The sequence below is a fragment of the Capra hircus genome, chromosome 23 (genome assembly GCF_001704415.2).
Source record: "Capra hircus breed San Clemente chromosome 23, ASM170441v1, whole genome shotgun sequence".
Lineage (NCBI taxonomy): Eukaryota > Metazoa > Chordata > Mammalia > Artiodactyla > Bovidae > Capra > Capra hircus.
The window spans coordinates 31,875,608-31,886,609 of NC_030830.1; the positions used below are offsets into that span (position 1 = coordinate 31,875,608).

Below are 11,002 nucleotides of genomic sequence, written 5' to 3' on the forward strand. Positions count from 1 at the left end.
GAAGAGGGTGTTTGCTATGACCAGTGCATTCTCTTGGCAAAACTCTATGGCACCCCATTACAGTACTCTTGCCTGGAAAATCCCATGGACGGAGGAGCCTGGTAGGCTACAGCCCATGGGATTGCTAAGAGTTGACACGACTGAGCGACTTTACTTTCACTTTTCACTTTCATGTACTGGAGAGGGAAATGGCAACCCACTCCAGTGTTCTTGCCTGGAGAATCCCAGGGACAGGGGAGCCTGGTGGGCTGCCGTCTATGGGGTCGCACAGAGTCGGACACAACTGAAGCAACTTAGCAGCAGCAGCAGCAGCAGCAGCAGAATATAGGAGGGAAAAATTTCACTCTTTTTATAAGCACATCTTGTAACTACTGCTTTAATTTCTTTAATGGTTATAGGTTTATTCAGGTTGTCTATGTCTCCTTGATATAATTGGGTAAATTGCATTTTTAATGGGAACTAATCATTTGTGTAAATGGTCAGATTAATTGGCACAAAGTTCTTCATATTGTCTCACAGCTTTTTAAACTGATCCAGTACGGACAATATGGTTGTGTAGGTGGTTTTCTCCATGAGCTTATCTGGACAAAGAGTGAGTGGGAGCAGCTTTCCAAGTGGCAAGCCCTAGGTTAGGGTTGCAGCCACCCACAAGCAAAGTGAAAGTCGCTCAGTCATGTCCGATTCTTTGCGACCCCATGAACTATACAGTCCATGGAGTTCTCTGGGCCAGAATACTGGAGTGGGTATCCTTTCCCTTCTCCAGGGGATCTTCCCAACCCAGGTCCCTGAGGATTCTTTACCGACTGAGCGATCAGAGAAGCCCCCCCGCAGGCGAAACCTTTTCCTAATTCTCACAAAGGCACTGTAAGGGTTAGTGATAGCCAGGCTATAACTTAATCCATCTTCCCTGGTGGCTCAGACAATAAAGAATCTGCTTGCAAAGCAGGAAACTGGGGTTCAATTTCTGGGTGGGGGAGATCCCCTGGAGAAGGGAATGGCTGCCCACTCCTGTATTTTTGCCTAGTAAATCCCATGGATGGAGAGAAACCTAACAGGCTATATAGTCCATGGGGTCGCAAGGAGTTGGACTCGACTGAGCAACTGAACTGAACTGAGCGACTCTTTCCATTTTTTTTAATCCCTCTTTTTTAAGATTGTTTTCTTGCCCTCTCTCTTTTTTCTCTTGATCAATCAATTCTGCTAGTTTTGCTTGTTTTATTAGTTTATTTCAAAGAACTTTCTTTTGTCTTTTAAAAAATTTTTAACTTGTTATTTTGTATTGGGGTATAGACGATTAGCCCTGGGATTTCTTTGGAAGGAATGATGCTAAAGCTGAAACTCCAGTACTTTGGCCACCTCATGCAAAAAGTTGACTCATTGGAAAAGACTCTGATGCTGGGAGGGATTGGGGGCAGGAGGAGAAGGGGACAACAGAGGATGAGATGGCTGGATGGCATGACTGGCTCGATGGACCTGAGTCTGAGTGAACTCCAGGAGTTGGTGATAGACAGGGAGGCCTGACGTGCTATGATTCATGGTGTCGCAAAGAGTTGGACACGACTGAGCGACTGAACTGAACTGAATAGACGATTAACGGAGAAGGCGATGGCACCCCACTCCAGTACTCTTGCCTGGAAAATCCCATGGGTGGGGGAGCCTGGTAGGCTATAGCCCATGGGGTTGTAAAGAGTCAGACACGACTGAGTGACTTCACTTTTACTTTTCACTTTCATGCATTGGAGAAGGAAATGGCAACCCACTCCGGTGTTCTTGCCTGGAGAATCCCAGGGACAGGGGAGCCTGGTGGGCTGCCGTCTATGGGGTTGCACAGAGTCGGACACAACTGAAGCGACTTAGCAGCATAGACGATTAAAGAAATGTCTTTTGTCTTTTTACCATCTCTGTTGTATTCAATTAATTTCTCCCTCCATTTTTATTACTGCCACTCTTTCTCTTTCTTCAAGGTTATCGTGTTTGTTTTTTTCTTTAGTTTTTGAACTGGAAACTTAGCTGAGCAATTTTTTAAACTTTTCTTTTGTCATATAAATATTTAAGACTATACATTTTTCTCTATAAATCACTTTATCTGCATCTAATGAAGTTTTGGATGGAGGAATTGTTTCTATACTCATTATTTACTGAAGTATAGTTGATGTACAATAGAAGTACAATATAGTGATTCACAATCTGGTGAGGCTTTTACTTAATTCTGAAGATGTTCACACTTGAAAGTTTAAAGAATTGTACAGTGATACCCAAATGTTCAACACCTAATTTCTACAGTTAACATTTTACTTTATCTGCCTTATCATGCAATTTTCCATTTATTCATCCTTTCTGCTATTGATTTCAAGGGTCTTATTTTTTATTCACTTGGAAGGAAATGACAGATATAAGCACATTTCACTCTTAAATATTTCAGCATGCATATCATTACCTGGAGTTCATTATTTTTACTGATTGGTTGAAATTTTAAGGTCAGTTTATTAAGCTCAATGATAAAAGCTGTCAGAAGATTTTTTTCCTGAAAATTATTTTTTCTTATGAAAAAAAAAAAAGAAAACCAATACACACCCTCAGCATAGACACAGATGCTGCGGCAGTCAAGCCTCTTTAAGATGAGGATAGTTTGCTAGTTGGTCAAGTCACTCTCAGGTCAGCAGGATTGTAGTCTGGATCATCCCCCTTATCTTCTGGCTCCAAGTCATTTAATTTCTGGACAAGTGACTCATCAACCTCCACGCTGTATCCAGCATCCTCCAAGAACTGGGTATTAGCTGTGTCAAGATTATGATCTGTTTCGGACAACTGTTTCCCACTTAATTTACTTTTTCCTGCTTGTTCTTTTACTTTCACTCATTTAAAAAAATTTCCAAGAGTTCTGTATCAAAGTTGGCCTTCCAACTTAAGAAATTTTGGATAGTAATAGGAGTACCATAAAATAATTGTTTTTCAGCTTCTGCTCTTCTTCTTGTCTTCAAGTTTCTATTTGATCTACCATTTCACTTAATTTTATTGGACCACTATTGCTAAAGATCATACTATAGAAAAGCTTTCTTCTGCCTGTAATGCTGCTGCTGCTGCTGCTGCTAAGTCGCTTCAGTCGTGTTCAACTATGTGCGACCTCATAGACGGAAGCCCACCAGATTCCCCCGTCCCTGGGATTCTCCAGGCAAGAACACTGGAGTGGGTTGCCATTTCCTTCTCCAATCCATGAAAGTGAAACGTGAAAGGGAAGTCTCTCAGTTGTGTCAGACTCTTCGAGACCCCATGGACTGCAGCCTACCAGGCTCCTCCATCCGTGGAATTTTCCAGGCAAGAGTACTAGAGTTGGGTGCCATTGCCTTCTCCCCTGTAATGCTAGTAACTTTAAAAATATCTGAGACTTCATTACCTTCTAGGTTTTTCTGGGAGAGTATTTCCTAGAGAGGAGCTTCATCTGGGTGCTTTTCCCTATATGTAAACTTGAGGAGGGAGGGCAGGACAGTTTCATTGTTTTCTCCAGCCTTATGTGTCACAGGAATAGTGAACCTGGCTGGATTTTTCCAATACTTGGCTGAAATACTACCAAAGGAGAATATGGTGTTAGGAAAATTCATTTGTATTTTGGAAGACCAGCTGTTAAGAGGGTTGGATCAACATTCAATCAAGCTCTGAAGGAGTCAGGGTAGAAGGACTCCAGAGATTCCTGTTTATATATATACATATATATATTCTTTTCCATCATGGTTTATCACAGAATATTGAATATAGTTCCCTGTGCTATACATTAGGACTTGTTGTTTATCCATTCCAAATACAACAGTTTGCATCTACCAACCTCAAACATCCAATCTATCCCTCTCCCTAACATACAGAAAAGTGCAAAAATCCTAAGTGTATAGCTTAATGAATTATGACAAAATGAATACATCTAAATCAAGAAATAGAAAAGGATTCCAGAAACTCCCCTCATGTAACCACTACCTGAACTTCAAACACTGTATTTTGTTTAGTTTTTGAACTTGGTATAAAAAAAATCATATAATTTGTTTCTTTGTGCGTGTGGCTTTCTTTAGTACAATACTGTATCTGTGAAATCCATATAGCTGCATCTAGTGATAGTCTTCTTTTTCATCGGTATATAGTATTCCATTGTATGAATCTACTACAGTTGAAATTCTACAGTATTCATTCTACAGCTGAAATATTTACTGCTATAAATAATGCCATGAGAACACTTTTGTGTGTCATTTTTATTGTGGTAAAACATACATATTTCCCCTTTTATTCATTTTTAAATATATAATCCAGTGGCATTAAGTACATTCACAATATTCTACAACTATCACCACAATTCATTTCCAGAACTTTTTCTTATCTTTTTGATGCACAGATGTGGATATTTCTTATGGGTATTTACTTAGGAAATGCTGGATCACACTGTATATGTTCAACTTTAAAAAATATTGCCAGGCTTCCCTGGTGGCTCAGTGGTAAAGAATCCACCTGCCAATGCAGGAGACACAGGTTTGATCCCTGATCCAGGAAGATCCCACATGCTGCAGATCCCACAGGCCGCAGCTATTGAGCCTGTGGTCTAGAGCTCAGGAGCCACAGCTGCTGAAGCTTGAGAGCCCAGAGCCCATGCTCTGCAACAAGAGAAGCCGTCACAATGAGAAACCCATGCGGCGCAACTAGAGAGTAGTCCCCACTCCCCACTAGAGAAAGGCCATGCAGCAATGAAGACCCAGCACGGCAGGAAAAAAAAAGAAAGAAAAAATTATTGCCAATGTTTCAAAGTGCCAATAGTAACTTACATGCCCACCGACCCTGTACGATAGCTCCCATGGCTATATGCCCCTTAAATTTTAATTTTAATTATTTTAAGTTTTAATTATTTTAGAAATTTGTTTTGTATCTTTTCTCACTTCTCTGATAACTGTTTAGCACCTTTTCATATGGCCATTTAGACAATAAAAAGGGCTAAAGAAACAGAGAACACAAAACTATATCTTATGAAATTTGAAGCTCAAGTTGTATTATTTGTGTGTTAGCGAGCAGTTTACATTTCTAGTAATATGTCTCCCATTGACTAAAATCAACCCCACAGGGCAATATCTCTCACACTTCCACACTGCATATATGAGATTATATCTTAAAAAGGAAAATCCTTTACAGTCACTTGAGTGGTGTTTAGGGACTTAATAGTGACAAAGGCATGAATTGAATCCACCATGTTTAACAGAATATCATGCTTTCTAATTATAATTATTACCAAAAAGTGGGGTCTAGCTGCTCCCTGCTCAAAAACCAATAAACAGGCCAAGCTGGTGGAAGGGAAGGTTTGCTTTATTTCAGACGTCAGCAACTGTGGGGGAAGGGCAGACATCTGTCAAAGGCAAACTGCCCCCTCCCCGCCCCCACAAGCCGGGGGTAAGAGCTTGTATAGTCAGGGAGAGGGGGCTCCGTACCCAAAGCAGTCAGCACAGTCAGCTCATCTTCGAACTGGTCATTGGTGGTCTTACCAGCATCATCTTGGTTATTTTAGGTACAGTTAATCTTCAGTTCCAGGGTCCATTTGTTCCCATTTCTTAAAGCCAGTTCTTAGAATTGTAGCAGCTTATGTCATGGGTACAGCCTAATCATCATGCAATTAGCTTCTTCCACCTGCCGTTTTTTAAAAATTAATTAATTAATTTTAATTGGAGGCTAATTACTTTACAATATTGTGGTGGTTTTTGTTTTAACATCTATAAGACAGCTCATCTATAAGCCATATAGATATGGCTCAGAGCATTATCTATAGCCCTTGGTGCTGCTACTGCTGCTAAGTCACTTCAGTCATGTCCGACTCTTAGCGACCCCATGGACTGCAGGCTCCTCCATCCATGGGATTTTCCAGGCAAGAGTACTGGAGTGGGTTGCCATTGCTTTCTCCACTATAGCCCTTGAGGAGGAACTAAAGGTCCTTAACTATGCTCAATTAGTACATTATTATTATTTGGTCTTTTTTGACTGTTTTCCTTTGTTTCTGCATGTTCTCATTTCTCTGATTAAACTTACTCTTTGCCTAAGTTTTTCCACAGACAAAAGGCAGGCAGAGGACATGAGGGGCAAAGACCATAGGGTCTTGCTCTGTTTCATTATTACTGATACGTAGGGTATCACACTATTGCCATTCCACTCACAGGGAATGTCTAGGCTCCGTTCTCATCTAAAGACTGTCAATATTTTTGTCCCACTCTCAGCATACAGCTTTTCATAAGGCTATAGCCCTAAGCAGAAAGTTGACAATAGTTTTGTTCAGCTTGCATGTAGGGGTAAGGGTGTCCTTGGCTTCAAGCTGAAAATCCATCCCAGGTCCCCCACCTCCTGGGAGGCACAAATCTCTGACTGCTACCCTTGCTTCCAGACTTATTTCAGAGCCCATGGGCTCTGTGGCTTTAGCAAATTCACAGAGGTGTTGATGTTTTAAAACTTAGATCTCTTTACTCTTTTCAAGTTCTATCTATCATTGCTATATGTCTGCTACAGGATGTGTGTGTGTGTGTGTGTGTGTGTAAAAGCTGTAAGCTGTTTTCATCTGTCTAATAAGAGTTTAGTAAGAGTTTCTCTCTCTTTTTTTTTTTTCCCAGCCACGCCATGCAACATGCGGATCTTAGTTTCCCAACCAGGGATCGAAACTGTACCCCCTGCATTGGAAGTGCAGAGTCTTAACCACTGGACCATCAGGGAAGTCCTAATAAGAGGTTCTTGAATTGATGACAGACAGGAGTTGTGACAGGATGTTAGTTAGGTGCTCCCTGTCGTCTCTGGAGTTTCAGTAAAGGTCTCAAAGGCAGAAAGCAACACAATAGATGCCAGGCAACCTCTTCTCCCATCCACTTCAAAGGGAGATGGGATGAGATTGTGAACCAATCTGCCAGCATTACTATTACTAATTATCCACACTGAATCAATACAAGGGAATGAGAATTGTGTTGGGGAGTTCCCTGTGAGCTCTCTATTTCCTCTCCCACAATTCTGGGAGGGAGAGGGGGTTTTTCCCCTTTGCCTAAAGCCAAGTGGGGACTTCCCTGGTGGCTCAGACCGTGAAGAATCTGCCCGTAATGTGGGAGACCTGGGTTTGACCCCTGGGTCAGGAAGATCCCATGGAGAAGGGAATGGCTACCCACTCCAGTAATCTTGCCTGGAGAATTCCAAGGACAGAGGAGCCTAATAGGCTATGGTCCATGGGGTCACAAAGAGTTGGACATGACTGAGCGACTAACACACACACACACACACAGAGCCAATTGAGATAGAGACCTCCACTAGCACCTCGCAGAATGTTTGGCTTAGATCTCCTGGATTTGGAAAGTCCACAGGGACTCATGTCCTAACTCCCACCTGAGGAAGTCCATATGCAAAATGCTGGCTGACCAGCTTTCCTGGGATGGTGAGCAAGGTGGGTTGCATGGAGAGTGAGCTGCACTGCCCTTGCCAGTAGGGCAAAGATGCATGAGTTGTCCTGTGGGACAAGTATACCTAGAAGGAAATGACTTGGAGTCATTAAAAAGGTCCTTCCCATGCAGGATGCTCTGGGAGGAAAGGAACTTCAGGATAGTTTATTTTACAGAACCTGCAGAAGGCCATGAACTTGGGGGCGGGGAGAGAGGAGTCATAGGCAGTTAACCAGAGGAGAGGCATTGCCTAGGTCCCAGTAAGAGAGCTAAAAAAAGTCCACAACCGTGACACACACAAGAGAGAAAGAGCCAACTTTTGTGAGTCCTCCAAGTCCACAGAGAACCAACTTTTGAAGATAACAGCATCCTGCCCCAACTGGGAAAAGCTGTGGCCCTTTCCCCTAAGCTCTTCTCTTATACCAAACCCTGGGGGAGGGGTTCAGAAATAGCAGCTGACCAGCAAGACAGGAGGAGTAAACTCTGATGAGTAAAGCCCAGGAATGTGGAGAAACTTGGCACAACTTCCTTTATCACAGCAAGACTCACATCTGAAGCAGGAAAAAGCTAGAGGAGGGGCAAACCTTTAGCTTGAATGAAGTTGAGAGTTGAATTATGTTTAGGGCAGGTGTGAAGACGAAGCAAGGGAGTTTTTCAATTATATAACCTGGGGGCCAGCTCCCCTGATAAAAATAATTATTCAGTATTGGAGAAGGATTGAAGAGGAAAAGTTGATACAGTGTACCTATCCCAGATTTAGCAGATATGGACTCCAATGAGCTGTAAACACCTATTCACATTTTCTTCATATTTGCTTAGATCACACCAAAAGCAATGGGTAACCAAAATTCATACACAGAATAATAAAGACCGCGTGTACACCTCTGGCAGAGTTTTAATTGGTACTCTGCTCCACATAGTCACTTAGGACCCAGGCTGACAGGCTGTCCCGTCTGGAGCACGTAGCTTCTTCAGTTCCACAGCAAGGAAAGAAAAAGCATATTATAATTCCTCTTTCCTGATTTCCCAGAGGCGATACAAGGTGCTTGCATTCACAGCTGTAGTGACTAGAAATAGTCATAAGACTCCCCTTTTAGAAATGGGGAAGGAAGCATTCTTTTTTTGGTGCTAAGCATGAGAGGAGCCTCAGATATGGTGCATGAGCGCACAGTCACCCAGTTGCATCCGACTGTTTGCAACCCAACAAACTGTAGGGCAAGGATATACTGGAGTGGGTTGCCATTTCCTCCTCCAGGGGATATTCCCAACTCAGGGATCAAACTGGCGTTTCCAGCATCTCCTGCATTAGCAGGTTCTTTACCATTCACAGATGAAAGTGAAAGTGAAGTCGCTCAGTCGTGTCCGACTCTTTGAGACCCCATGGACTGTAGCCTATCAGGCTCCTCTGTCCATGGGATTTTCCAGGCAAGAGTGCTGGAGTGGATTGCCCTTTCCTTCTCCAGGGGATCTTCCCAACACAGGAATCGAACCTGGGTCTCCCGCATTGCAGGCAGAAGCTTTACCGTCTGAGCCACCAGGGGAGCCCAATTCACAGATGACTAACACCAATTTCCAGGACATTTTACATGACAGCCTCACTTACAGAGGCTGTCACCCTTCTGTGATAGGACTTTTACCTGCTGAGCTAGTGTACCTAAATCTTTGATTGCAGGTCTCTGTCGCAAGTGTTATGAAACATGTTTTTAGACTGCTCAGAAACCTTGTACATAACTCATATTTTCTGCTTAAGAGCCATCACTTTCTCAGATTGCTTTACTTTACTTCTTTCACTACCATCAATCCTGGTAGTTTTGTTTTCACAGAGAAATCACATTAAAGAAAGCTCTTTACTGTCACATTACACAGTTAAAAGAAAACAACAGAACTGGATTGAGATGTGGATAACTCACATTTGACAGCGTTCATTCATTAGCTGATAACTCATTCCTTCATACAGAGAAGGCACTGGTGACCCACTCCAGTACTCTTGCCTAGAAAATCCCATGGACAGAGGAGCCTGGTAGGCTGCAGTCCACAGGGTCCCTAAGAGTCGGGCACTACTGAGCGACTTCACTTTCACTTTTCACTTTCATGCATTGGAGAAGGAAATGGCAACCCACTCCAGTATTCTTGCCTGGAGAATCCCAGGGAAGGGGGAACCTGGTGGGCTGCATCTATAGGGTCGCACAGAGTCGGACAAGACTGATGTGACCTAGCAGCAGCAGCAGCATTCCCTCATGATGACTTCCCAGTATACAGATAATCCCAACTCATGTTTCAAAAAAAACAGGCTATCCATCTGTGAAAAATAATCTCCGATTTAATTTAATGGACTATGCAAGGGTTCATATAAAAAATTCCATGTAAACTGAATCTGGGAAACAAAATCATTAAAAGTGTTAATAAATATGGAAGAATATATTAAGAATCTTGACATGATGAAGGCCATTTTAGGCCACAAAATCCAAAGTCAGCAACTGGAAATTCAAATGCCTATAGGGAGCAAGCAAGAAATGTTGAGTGAAGAAAGATGGGTGTGAGAGAAATCAATTAGTAAAAATTTATTTTAATTTTACTGAGCTATGAGGTAAGCAAATGCCATTATATAAATATGTGAAATTGGATAGACTCTAAATTTAATATGAAAAATATAAACTAGAAAATGGGAATCTTAGGGAATGCCCTGGCAGTCCAGTGGTTAGGGCTTAGCCCTTTCACTGCCAGGACAGGGTTCAATCCCTGGTCAGGAAATTAAGATCCCACAAGCCCCACAGCTCTATCAAAAAAAAAAAAAAAAGGAAATCTTTTGTAATTTTTTCTTTGTCTTGTCTCTTTGCAAACAGAAACCTGATTTTCATACCAATTTCAGGCTTTGTGTTCCTAGTTGATAGAGGAAAACTTTCAAGCCATTAGTACTTTATTTTGAAGAATTCAATTTAGCGTCAACACTTTTTTTTCATGTTTTGACCATTGTTTTTTTTTTTTAATTTTGTACTTAGTATGCAGGACCCTGAGTCCCTGTACTTAGTATACAGGGATTACCACTGCACCCAAGTGTCCAGGAAAATTCTGGTCGCAGACTGGAGGGTTCCAAATCGCTTGCAAAAACTCTCCAGGTCTCCTAGCTGTCACGATGTGGACCCCTAGCGGTGAGCGACGTTCCCGATAAGTGTTTTGGTTGAGACAGCGGCAATTTTACTCGGATGCCTCCTTTGGGTTTGATTCTCGCTTCCGAATCGCCCCCATTCCGCACTTCCCCATCCTCAATTTCAACTTCTACAAAAGAGGCAAACTACAAAGTAAATTGTTGGCCGTGGTGTGGCTTCTATGGGAGCCAGGACTTCATCGGTCGCTCTTGCCGAGGTGCGTAATCTCCCACATAACGCCTCGCAGGATTTTTATATTCCCATCGCTTACAACCATTTCTTGTCACCACGTAAATTAACAGGGTTGCGGGCAGGGGAAAGGCAAAGATGCTCCCGCCCCCTCGAAGCCACCAGCGTCCCGAGGACCCGAGCATCCCCGGAAGAGCCCACTCCGCTCCTGCTAATCCTTTCCCTTCCGCTCGGCCCACCCCG

General features: G+C 42.6%; 1 pseudogene; it reads right to left on the reverse strand.

Moving 5' to 3' along the window:
- Positions 2,641–10,670, reverse strand: LOC102178866 (annotated as a pseudogene).